This window comes from Triturus cristatus, chromosome 12 (assembly GCF_964204655.1).
Source record: "Triturus cristatus chromosome 12, aTriCri1.1, whole genome shotgun sequence".
NCBI classification, from domain to species: Eukaryota; Metazoa; Chordata; class Amphibia; order Caudata; family Salamandridae; genus Triturus; species Triturus cristatus.
This window is the reverse complement of record NC_140595.1, coordinates 387,270,716-387,283,938: the sequence shown is the minus strand read 5'-3', so window position 1 is coordinate 387,283,938 and position 13,223 is coordinate 387,270,716.

Sequence of the window (13,223 nt, the reverse complement as noted above, 5' to 3'; positions counted from 1 at the left end):
TGTGTACCAGCTGTCCAGATATCACTATATTTTTACCTTTAATTTCCCAAAAACAGCTGAACAGATTTACACCAAACCACACTAAGCATGTTTGTGATTAAAGCTCTTGCTTTCTGCTGGATTTGGCTTTATTCTGTTCAGCCGTTTTTCCTATATCACTTCCCAAATTTCCTATGGAAGTCAAATTCGTCAAACTGTGCCAAAGTTATTAGCAAAACAAAAAATGTTCTTCCTATTGAAACTGTGAACTAACATATAACTGCAAAGTGGCAAAAGATAGATAGATGGATGGATGGATGGATGGATGGATGGATGGATGGATGGATGGATGGATGGATGGATGGATGGATGGATGGATGGATAGATGGATAGATAGATAGATAGATAGATAGATAGATAGATAGATAGATAGATAGATAGATAGATAGATAGATAGATAGATAGATAGATAGATAGATAGATAGATAGATAGATAGATAGATAGATAGATAGATAGATAGATAGATAGATAGATAGATAGATAGATAGATAGATAGATAGATAGATAGATAGATAGATAGATACCCAGTAGCAAACAAAATTAAATGCAACCTCAAATAAATTATATTATTTAAAAAAACTAAACACAACTTAAATTTCAAAACAAGGGCACCAAAAGAATGGCCACATCCTAACTAAACATATTTCTCTAAACCATGTTAAAATAAAAACCAAAACACTTCTTATCAGCAGCATTAGTATCCAAATATATAATTAATACATACTGAACACATTTAATTAATTAAAATAAACATTAGTTCAACATAACAAACGCAGATAGATTTTAAAAATACTATTCATCATGTTAAATATAAGGATAAAATATATAAAATCAATTAACCTAGCAAACATCATTAACAAAGTAAAAATACATAAATAATATACTTATAGATCTATAGACTGAATCATGCCTTTAAAATAATCTGTGTCTAATATAAGAATTCCACCTAAAAAGTGCAAAAATGCATTCTTGCAAAAATTTAACTGAAATAAAACAATCAATTTCAATTTTAAAAAATCACTCTCAAATCTGAACATCTGTCAAAAATAAAATCAATGCACCCAAAAACGTAAAGAAAGTGGTATAATATATTTGAACAAAACACAATTGTAAATATTTTCTTCATAAAAAACATATGTCTGATCTCACAAAACACAGTCTTGAAATAAGATGGTGAATACCTGAGAAGGAAAAGATAAAACCTTCCCACTAGACATCACATACAACTTAAAAGAATGTAAATGCAACACACTAACTCCTTACACAGAACTTAACTTAATATAACACTAACAAACTAGCACAACAGTAGCAACAAAATACAAATAAGCCTGTACTTTATAACAAAGCATGCACTAACAACGTACTCATCCTTGCTAATTTTGAAATTAATTACGCCTCAATTCTCTTTATCTAGACTTACTCAAGATAAAGATACTAAAAATGATGGGCCTATTGAGAAGAAAATATCAGAGTGTGGATCTATGCCAAATTTGGCAGTGTAATTCTCTGTCATTTTCAAAATGCAGGGATGCACCATATTCACAAGAATACATTTACGGATGGCTGCGATGGGTTTGGAGAGCCCGTCCGCCATCCGGAATCCCTTCAGTACTCCCCCGGCTGCCTCTTCCCCGGCCCCGGGCATAGGATGGCATTTTCCCACTGCCTTTTTTTGCCGTTCTTTCTGGCAAAAAAAGGCAGTGGGAAACTGTCTTTGGTGGCCCCCAGCAGGACCCCCATGGGTGAGAGGCCACCAAATGGCAGCCCAGGGGGCACCTACAATTCCCCCCTCTTGATCCCAGCACCCATTGGCAGACGCCTTGAGGTGCCTGCCATGGGGTGCAGGGATGAACTGCACCTCTTCAGTTAACAATACGAGCATGCATTCCGTTCGAAATGCAGACTCCCATTGTTGAGTATAGAATGGTTGCATCCTACTTGCAGATCTGGAACTGACGATGATAGGCCGTTTGGTTTCAGTTCCTGTCCGATGTTGGATGGACTCTGGTCCGTCCGACATCGCAATCGGCCCCTAAGTATGAAGGTGTGCAAATTAAAATATTTTGATGGTGTACCATAAATTATAAAGTAAAGGTATAATTATAAGTTTGAAACTGTGAATGGATGTATAGTTTACATTTGTTTTGTACATTTATGGTATAACATCATCATAAAACTTTATTTCGGTCACAGGACCATAAAAGTACAACTATAATTAAAAATGTGTAATGTTTGTCGTATTTGAAGTTTGTTGTACAGAAAATATGAATGGAGTTGTCCTAACTATAGCAAAGGTTTCCTTGAATGTATACACATGATGGGACACATGTAATGTGTTCCAATTTTGGCATGATAGTGTCAGTGTTATGGTAAAACAGGAGACTGATGGTCAAGTGATTTTTAAATACCACCAGAACAATGAATTTATAATATAGGGCCATATTACATATCTTACTCTTCTTGTATTTTGGCATTGGAACCCTTGTGAGTGCAGTTTAAACATTCTTTGAATGCATTGGATTTATTGTTAAGGATCAACATTTCATATTAACAGTTTATGTTGATGACATACTGTTATTGATGTCTAAGTCAGAACTCTAATAAACAGGTTTTTTAATGAAATTATCAGTTTTTCAAATGTAGGAAAATCTGACTCCTACCCGTTACAAAACACTGGATTAAGGAGCCATTTGCTCAGTTTGGATTACCTTGGAATCTATCAAATATTAAAGATTAGGTACCTAGTATTGCAGTTCACTTACTGATGCTGTTAAAACAAATACTGACAAAATTATTTCTCAAATGTTTTCCCCTTTGTATTAATCTTGGTGGAATTGGTGAGATACTAAAATTATGTTTCTACCTATTATAACTTTCGCCCTTATTTTGTTTCCAATTAAACTCGTAAAAAATGTTATTTAATGAAATAGTTTACTTTTTAGATTACTCTGGAATGGGAAAAGAGCTTGAACATCTTTAGATATAATAAGATTACCTAAGAATAAGGGTGGTGTTAATTTTCTAGAATTCCTTTTAGACATCATAAACTGTTTACTATTAATCAAATTCATAAGCTGTGGTTTAATTTAAATTTAGAATGTTCTCTGAAAGAAATTAAAATACAAATATATTTAATATTTGAAACAAATATCTATATGATTATGTTAAATACATATGACAAATATTATATTAAATAAAATAAAACATATTTCCAAACAAAGAAATATATTTGATTGGAAATTATTTAGAAACAAAAACATTAATTATTACATAAATATACTTTTTTTTATTTACTACCCTATAACACCAAACAATTCACAAACCACATCTAAATTATAAAAAAAAATGTACTTCCTTAAATTACAATTAATTACCAATTAAAGAAATATAATAAAAATCCAAATTAAATTAAAACATATCAAATGAATTGATTCCCCACACTTTATCCCTATAGTCCCCACAACCGACAGCTAGAATTAAACTGTAAAAAACTAATATTATTTAACAACTAATTATAAAGTAAGCACAATTTATTTACTCCCCACACTGTACCCCTATTACAGTAAAACCCGCACACAAAAAATACAAATACCCCAAATAAATATCAAATAATTAATTATTATTAATGATCAACTAATTATTAATTAACTACACATAAATTACTTCCCACCCTTTACCCCTATAAACCCCACAACCCACACCCAAAATTAATTACACAATTTCCATATTTAATTTGCAATTAATTTATTAATATTAATTAACAACTAATTATTAATTACTTACACATAAATTACTTCCCTCCCTTTACCCCTATAAACACCATAACCCGCGCCTAAAATTAATTACATTTCCATAACTAATTCAAAATAAATTAATTAATATAAAGTAACAACTAATTAATAATTAATTAACCATAAATTACTTCCCACACTTTACCCCTATAAACCTCACAACCCGCACCTAAAATTAATTACACAATTTCCATAATTAATTTTCAATCAATTAATTAATATAAACTAACTAATTATTAATTAATTACAAATTACTTCACACCCTTAACCCCTATAAACCCCACAACACACACCTAAAACAAATTACCCAATTACCATAATTAATTACCAATTAAGTAATTTATTTTAATTATCAACCAATTAACAATTAATTACAAATAAATTACTCCCACAATTCACACAAGAAATCTCAAATAAATGAATATTAGTAAATAAAAAATAAACATTATTGTAATATGATTAAATTTCTTCCCACCCTATTCCCCTATAAACCCACAACCCAGTACGGAACTAAACAATGCAAAATGTACTTAAAATACAATTGATAACTACTAAAAATGTAACACATATATTAAAAACCATAAACAATACTTATATCAAAAAACGTACATCACATACATTTAAAATATAATCTAAAATACATAACACTAATTAAAAAATCGATATTTTAAACAACTATATTTTTGCAAACAATATTGAGTTCTATATTTTTGAAAACGATATTTCTTACCTTAAATTCGATATTCTTGACCACAATATTCTTGCTATCGATATTTCTGTGTCACTATATTTCCAACTCGATATTTGTGTAAGTCGACATTTCCAACTAGATATTCTGTCTGAATACCGATGTGTAATAATGTATTTGGACCTCATATACCTGGTACACGACTGTGTACTCTATGCACATACACTATCAGTGCAGAAAGAAAGAAATAAAAAAAGGTGTTTTCAATGACATGAAAATGTGTAACCACTGATAGCCACTGTTTTTTAAAGGTATCGAAAACACTGAAAAAACCCCACCAGAAGTTACCAAAAATAGAACCTGAAAACAGGAAATAATTTTCAAAAATTGCACTGGAGTATAAATTATACTCCTGTTCAATTTTCGAAAATTATTCTCACTTGTCAGTAAACCTGTAGGAGATGTGATTATACAGATGATTCATATATACTAATGATTTTTATTTGTCCTAAAGTTGTGGATTTCTGGAATGAAATTTGGTCAAAAATCAATTTAATTGCTACAGTTCTCTCACCCTTTTCCAGCCAAAGGTTATTTTTGAGTGGTATACAGGATTGGTGGTCTAAAAAATGTATTGCTGAGTTACTGATTGATCTAATAATCAGAATTGCTCTGCAAGGGTATACAGGCATTACAACGCTGTTATATTCACGTGAGACCCTTACCACAAAGCCATTAAAACGCATATGCCTTTAGCACGCATACATTTAGCATGCATGCCTTTACCATGAATATGCCTTTACCATGCATGCCTTTACAACAAATTTCATTCTAAAGTCATGAATGATAAAAGCATATGTGTGTTAAAGGTTTAGGCAAATGCGGTGTAAAGGCAAGTACAGGAAATATTAATAGCAATTACAGTAACTGTTCAGAAGAGTACCTTGCTAGGATGTCCACCGGAAGTCTGCATTCAGTCCGTATCAGGTGAGATATAGTGAGAGCTCCTTCCTAAGATGTCGTGCGAAGTTCACAAAAACAAAACAGTCCGACATGTTACCTAGCAACCTCTTCGACACAGTTAAAATCAGAACACTGTTGTTTAAGGGACAAGTCTTTCACCAACTTGCAGATAAAATCAGAATGATATTACTTTAAATGAGAACGTACTTATTCAACACGGCCTCTTCCGCCAACTTGAGGGGTGTGGCTTCCTTTAGGAATTAATTGTGCTCATTCTCCGAATTGCACACATCTGCACTGAATTAACTTGCGCTTGCTAGAAACTGGCCAGTAAGTACAATTACAATTGTTTGTGCCAGACTGAAATTCACCACTGTGCACTGACTGCAGGATCAGCTTAACCCTACACCGCAGCTTGATATTTGAATTCAACACCCTGATTTTAATGGTCACTCTTCTCTTTACAATTGTTCGTAGTAGACTCGCACAGCCCCTCACAGAGCGAAAGCTGCATGCCACCGGCTTCACTTTGATGCATCCTGTGCTTTGCCTACTTCACTCTGCAGCTTAACCTGGTCATTACCATGTATTCCAAATTTGGAGCAAATTTTGAGCACGCCTATGCCTTTACCAACCATGCCTTTACAACGAAAATTTCATAGTAAAGGCATGCGTGATAAAGGGATAAGCATTGTAAAAAGGTTTGTTGTACATGTCTGCATAGTAATTGCATGCATGGTTCCTTCATACAACCCTCTGCAGGTTATCACCTGAAGTTTTAAGCCAAGAGATACCTCTGGTGGAACTTGGTATGTTATAATAATAGATTAGGTAAATATAAATTAACAATCAAGCGTGATAGTCTATTGTTACCAGTTGCTAATTATTTGTCTTAAATTACTGCTCTGTATAATTCCATCTCACAAAAGTTACTTATATCAGAATTATAGCTTTATGCTACATTATTGTTATATAAATTGATTTATAATTGCATATTGGTAATTAGTTATAATTTCATTTATTGTCTCTTTCTTGTGCACTACATTTCTTCTATTCTATCAATCAATCAATCATAGAATTTGCAGAGCGCACTACTTACCCGCGATGGTTTCAAGGCGCTGGGGAAAAAACGGAGGGGGGGGTGCCGCTACTGGTCGAACAGCCAGGTCTTGAGTAGCCTCCTGAAGGTCAGCAGGTCCTGGGTCTGTCGTAGGCTGAGTGGAAGGGTGTTCCAGGTCTTGGCGGCGAGGTGGGAGAAGGATCTGCTGCCGGTGGTTGTTCTTCGGATGCGCGGGATGGTGGCGAGGGAGAGGTCGGTGGAGCGGAGCTGGCGGTTAGGGACGTAGAAGAGGAGTCATCTGATGAGGTAGGCTGGGCCGGTCTTGTGCAGTGCCTTGTGTGCGTGGATGAGGAGTTTGAAGGAGATTCTCCTGTCGATGGGAAGCCAGTGCAGGCTTCTCAGGTGGGGAGGATGAGGCGTGCAGAGGCGTTTTGAATGTGTTGCAGTCGTTTGATGAGCTTGACCGGGGCTCCCACGTAGAGGGTGTTTCCATGCTGCTGACGAGGGCCTGGGTGACTGTTCTTCTTGTATTTGTTGGGATCCACCTGTAGATCCTGCGGAGCATGCGGAGGGTGTTGAAGCAGGAGGAGGAGACGGCGTTGACTTGCTTGGTCATGGAGAACGTTGAGTCGAGGATGATTCCCAGGTTGCGTGCATGGTCGGTGGGTGTCGGGGCTGCCCCCAGTGCCGTTGGCCACCAGGAGTCGTTCCAGGCTGATGGGTTAGAGCCAAGGATGAGGACCTCCGTCTAGTCCGTGTTCAGCTTTAGTCGGCTGCTCTTAATCCAGTCGGTGACGGCCTTCATTCCTTCGTGGAGGTTGGGTTTGGCAGTGAGGGGGTCCTTGGTGAGGGAGAGGATCAGTTGAGTGTCGTCAGCGTAGGAGATTATACTGAGGTTGTGCTGTTGGGAAATGCGTGCGAGCGGGGCCATGTAAATGTTGAACAGTGTCGGGGTGAGGGAAGAACCCTGGGGAATGCCGCAGATGTTATCGGAGGCTTCGGATCGGAATGGGGGGAGGCGGACTCTCTGGGTTCTGCTGGAGAGGAAGGAGGTAGTCCATTCCAGGGCCTGTCTTGGATCCCTCCGTCATGGAGGCGTGCGCATAGGGTACGGTGGCAGACCGTGTTGAAGGCGGCAGAGAGGTCCAGCAGGATGAGGGCTGCGGTTTCGCCGTTGTCCATCAGGGTCCTGATGTCGTTGGTGGCCGCGATGAGGGCAGTCTCTGTGCAGTGGTTGCTGCGGAACCCTGACTGGGATGGGTCCAGGATGCTGTTTTCTTCGAGGTATCGGGTTAGCTGTCTGCTGACGATCTTCTCGATGTCCTTGGCTGGGAACGGGAGCAGGGAGATGGGCCGGAAGTTCTTGAGATCCCTCGGATCTGCCTTGGGTTTTTTGAGTAGGGCGTTGATCTCGGCGTGCTTCCAGCTCTCTGGGAAGGTCGCGGTCTCGAAGGAAAGGTTGATGACGTTGCGCAAGTGGGGGGCATTGGAGCTGCTGGCTTTGTTGAAGATGTGGTGCGGGAAAGGGTCTGACGGGGATCCGGAGTGGATTGTGCTCATGGTCTTGATGGTGTCATCGATGTTCACGTTGGTCCATGCTGTCAGGGGGTCATGGTCGATGGTGGGCGGCGAGTCCGGTGTGCCGGTGTCTGTTGGGACTGTCCGGGTGTTGAAGCTGTCATGTATGTCGGCGATCTTGCGGTGGAAGAATGTGGCGAGGGAGTCGCACAGGGCTTGCGACGGCGGGATGTCGTTGGTGTTGGAGCTGGGGTTGGGGAGTTCCTTCACAATGTTGAAGAGCTCCTTGCTGTTGTGTGCGTTGTTGTCAAGGCAGTCTTTGAAGGAGATCCTCTTGGCAGACCTGATGATGTGATGGTGGTTGCAGACGGCGTCTTTGTGGGCTGTGTGGCTGTCCGGTGTCTTTTCGCTGTGCCATTTTTTCTCTAGTTTCCGGCAGGTACTATTGGATGCTAGGAGTTCCGGGGTGAACCAGCTTGCTCTCTTACTGGTGTCTCTGTAGGTGGGTTTTTTCAGCGGGGCGAGGGTGTTGGCACAGTCGTCTATCCATTGTATGAGGTTTTGGGCAGCGTCGTCGCTGTTGGAGGGGTCAGTGGGTGGGCTGAGAGCGAGGTTTGCCTGTAGTTGGTCTTCGGTGACTTTATTCCAACAGCGGCGTGGGATCTGTTGGGTGCGGTGGTGTGTGGTGGGTTTCTGGAAGGTGAACTGGATGCAGCGGTAGTTGGTCCAGGGGAGTTCGGTGGTGGGGCTGAAGGAGACGTGGGAGCTTGAGGAGAAGACGGAGTCTAGCGTGTGGCCGGCGGAATGGATCGGCATTGTGACGAGCTGTCTTAGTCCGAGGTTGGCGAGGTTGTCGATCAGAGTGGTGGAGTTGCTGTCGTTGTTGTCCTCCAGGTGAAAATTCAGGTCTCCGAGGAGGATGTAGTCAGTGGAGGTCAGGGCGTGTGCGCTGATGAAGTCGGCGATGGAGTAGCTGAACTGGGGTTGGGGTCCGAGGGGTCTGCAGACGAGGGTGCCTCTAAGGGTGGTGTTGGGGTCCGTGTGGATCTGGAAGTGCAAATGTTCGGCGGTGCAGAGAGTGTCGTGGTGTTCTTGTGGACAATGGCGATTCCTCCTCCTACTTCGTTGGTGCGGTCTCTGCGGGTGATCTTATACCCGTCTGGGATGACTATGGCGATGTCGGGTGCGGAGGAGTCGTTCATCCAGGTCTCTGTCAGGAAGGCGACGTCCGGTGATGATGTGTCGAGCAGCTCCCAGAGCTCAATGGCGTGTTTGTGTGCAGAGCGGGTGTTCAGTAGGATGCATCGGAAGTGGTTGAGGTCCTTCTTGGCGGATGCTTCGACGGTTCTGAGGGTGGTGTAGCTACAGTTCCAGAAGGTGAAGGGACCCTGGGTGCGTTTCGGGGCGGCCTTGAAGCAGGTGTGGGTCCGTCCGGGGTTGAGTGCGTGGAGTGTGCTGGCATCGTAGCGGTGGCGGTCGTCGTGGTGGACGCGTGGACCAGGGGTTCTGGCGCTGGGCTTGGTCCAGGCGCAGACAGGTGCAAACGGGCTTGCCTTAGGCACGCCTTTGGCACGCCAGCGGCGCGCTCGCTGCGCGCGTCCGCTGTGCGGCAGCGCAACTGCCACCATATATGGGGAGGTGGGAGGGAGGAGCAGCTGGGAGGCGGGAGGCAGGGGCAGCAGCGAATGGTCAGTGAGGGGCGGGGCCACAGGGGACGCAGCGGCGGGAATCGGGAGTGGCAGGGTTGCCAGGGGCAACCGGGCAAGTGTCAGGGCACAGAAGGTAACGGGGCACAGAAGGCAAAAGCGGGGCACAGAAGGCATAAAACGAGGCACAGAAGTTAAAAAAACGGGGCACAGAAGGCAAAAAAAACGGGGCACAGAAGGCAAAGAGCGGGGCACAGAAGGCAAAAGCGGGGCACTGAAGGCAAAAGCGGGGCACAGAAGGCAAAAACGGGGCACAGAAGGCAAACAGGGCACAGAGAGAGCAGGCAGAGGGGGAGCCTACCAGCAGTAGCAGCGGGCAGGATAACACAGGTGGAGCTGTGCAGTGGGAAAGCAACCTACTTGGCAAGGTCAAAGGTCGCTCTCCTCACAGCGCAGCTGCCGCCATATATGGGGAGGTGGGAGGAAGGAGCAGCTGGGAGGCGGGAGGCAGGGGCAGCAGCGAATGGTCAGTGAGGGGGGGTGGGCCACAGGGGATGCAGCGGCGGGAATCGGGAGTCGCTGGGTTGCCGGGGCAACCGGGCAAGAGTCAGGGCACAGAAGGTAACAGGGCACAGAAGGCAAAAGTGGGGCACAGAAGGCAAAAAACGGGGCACAGAAGGCAAAGAACGGGGCACAGAAGGCAAAAAATAGGGCACAGAAGGCAAAGAGCGGGGCACAGAAGGCAAAAGTGGGGCACAGAAGGCAAAAGCGGGGCACAGAAGGCAAAAACAGGGCACAGAAGGCAAACGGGGCACAGAGACAGCAGGCAGAGGGGGAGCTTACCAGCAGCAGCGGGCAGGATAACACAGACGGAGCTGTGTAGTGGGGGAGCGACCTACCTGGCAAGGTCAAAGGTCGCTCTCCTCACAGCGCAGCTGCTGCCATATATGGGGAGATGGGAGGGAGGAGCAGCTGGAAGGCAGGAGGCAGGGGCAGCAGCGAATGGTCAGTGATGGGGGCAGGGCTGCAGGGGACGCAGCGGGGGGAATCGGGAGTGGCGGGGTTGCCGGGGGCAACCGGGCAAGAGTCAGGGCACAGAAGGTAACGGGGCACAGAAGGCAAAAGCGGGGCACAGAAGGCAAAAAACGGGGCACAGAAAAGCCTATATTATATTATAGAGAATTCTTTCCATCTGTGTGTCTTAGTTTACTAATATTTGGAAGTCATTAATCATTATTAGGTACTCAATAAATAATACCTTTATTTGAGCTAAATAAATTAGACCATAAAGCATATAAAACAATACATAAAAAGAATACCATAAAAGTCCCACATCATTTACAACAATACATATGAAATAAAAACCAGTTCATTTCATTGCAATTAATATTACCTCATTTAGCCCGCCCTGCTACAATTTTATACAGTCAAAAATATATGGATAGAAAAGATACAGGAGTGTAAAAACCTCTAATCTGGGTCAGACATACATTCCTAATCTAATCATCTATATCATTCATAGTCGAAAAGTTATTATTAAATTCTAAACTTTTGAAATTTGTCGTATAAAAAGCGGGTTCATTAAAAGACGTTTATCAGATTGATCACTAATCCATTCTCATACAGGGTTGTTCATGTCATAATCCTCAAATTCTTTCTGGCATAAAAAACACTCCATAAAATACTTAACATTCTTACGCAAATATCAATGGTGGGCAAAGTCTGTAGAATGAGATACGCTGGATGACATTGGCCAAACGATAAAGGCTTCAGGAGGCTTAAAATATAAGGTTTCCTCTACAGTTTATAAAATTTGCAAAATAATGCGACATGCATTGTACTCTGTGTCAAAGTGTTATCAAAGGTGCATTTACATAGATTTAATGACCAATCGTTGGGGTTCGGGAAACTAACAATCCAATGGAAAATATCCATTCTGAAACAAGTCAGGATAAATCTATGCCTTTGAGTCGGGACAGCTATCAGATAAGGCTGCATATCATAACTGGTTAAAATAAGTTGATTCCTTCACACAGTGGGCTTTAGTCGTTCTGCAGACAGCCTTATGTCCTCTAAATGCATTAAGCATTTGGTTTTTAAATCCTTCCTATTAATTTCAGTTAAGGATTCAGGATTGTTAAAATAGTCTTGATGCCCCAGGTCCTGGAAAATATGCTGGATGCATATCAGCCATGGCATACGGGTTTGCAAAGTTGATTTTAAACAGTCCCCTATAATAGAGCGGTTTAAGGCAGTTAAATCAGATGTCCAGACTTTGTGCCACAGTAAAATGGGTTCAATCTTAAGTAAGTCAGTAAGAAAAACTATGCCCAGCTCAGCATGGCACACGCAAATAGAAGAACTATTTTGTTTAGCTAGCAAATACCTCAGAAACTCATTTTCCACAAGTTGCAGCGCCGTACAGTTTGCATGTCCCATATACCCGCCCCCTACAGTACTTTGATAATGCATTTAGCCTTATAAATGGTAAGCATTTCACGAGAGGGATTTGTACCTAGCCCGGTGGCAAATTTTTGTAGGGCCATACAGGCGCTTCTAAATAATAATGCCCTGGTCTGGATGGTGCAATTCTATAAGCCTTCTTTATCAAATAAAACTCCCAAATATTGGTAAATTCTATAGTCGTTTCCAAGATTTTGACAGTACGGCATGTCCTAAGTTTCCTACCACACTTCATTATAAAGTTTTAGTTTGGTTCACTTACAGGTCGAAATCCAGTATGTAGCCGACAAAATCATTAAGTACAGACTGCATGGCAAGGGGTGTACAGGCCAAAAAAACAGCATTGTCAGTGTAGAGGAGGGCAGGCACAGGGCAGTGACCTCCCTGGGCGTGATCTTTGGGGAGTAAGGTCAGAGCTGTGCCTACATTGTTTATATAAAGTGAGAAGAAAAAAGGTGCTAAAACCCAACCCTGTCTCACCCCTCTCTCTACACTGAAAGGATGTGTACATTCACCCCTGGTCCCATATCTAACCCTTGCTTTCGTACCAGAGTACAGATCCCTCAAAAAGGTGATAATCGAAGGCTCCACTCCCATGTTTGTCATGATTGCCCAAAGCTTAGAGAGGTTAGCAGTCAAAAGCTGAAGACAGATCTACAAATCCCAGGTATAAGTTCCCTCCCTTAATCTTGGTATACTTTCCCAGTGACATACTTAAGTTGAGGCCCTGTTCTACAGCCCCAACCCTGGTGCGAAACCCATATTGGAGATCAGACAAAATTCCCTTAGATTCAGCCCACTCTTGAAGCCTGTTTAAAATTATTCAGCTCACTATCTTCACTAAGGAGTGAAGCAATGAAATCAGCCTATAGCAGGCACGGTTATGTCGGCCTCTTTTTTATAGATCAGAACTATTATAGATTCTGTCCATATGGGGAGAAAACCTGAGTTACAACAGGGCCTTAAAATGACAGTTAAAATAGGTCCCCAGAAAGCAATATTGGCTTTATACAAGACCACAGGGATAGCTTCAGGGCTGGGTGCCTTCCCCCCA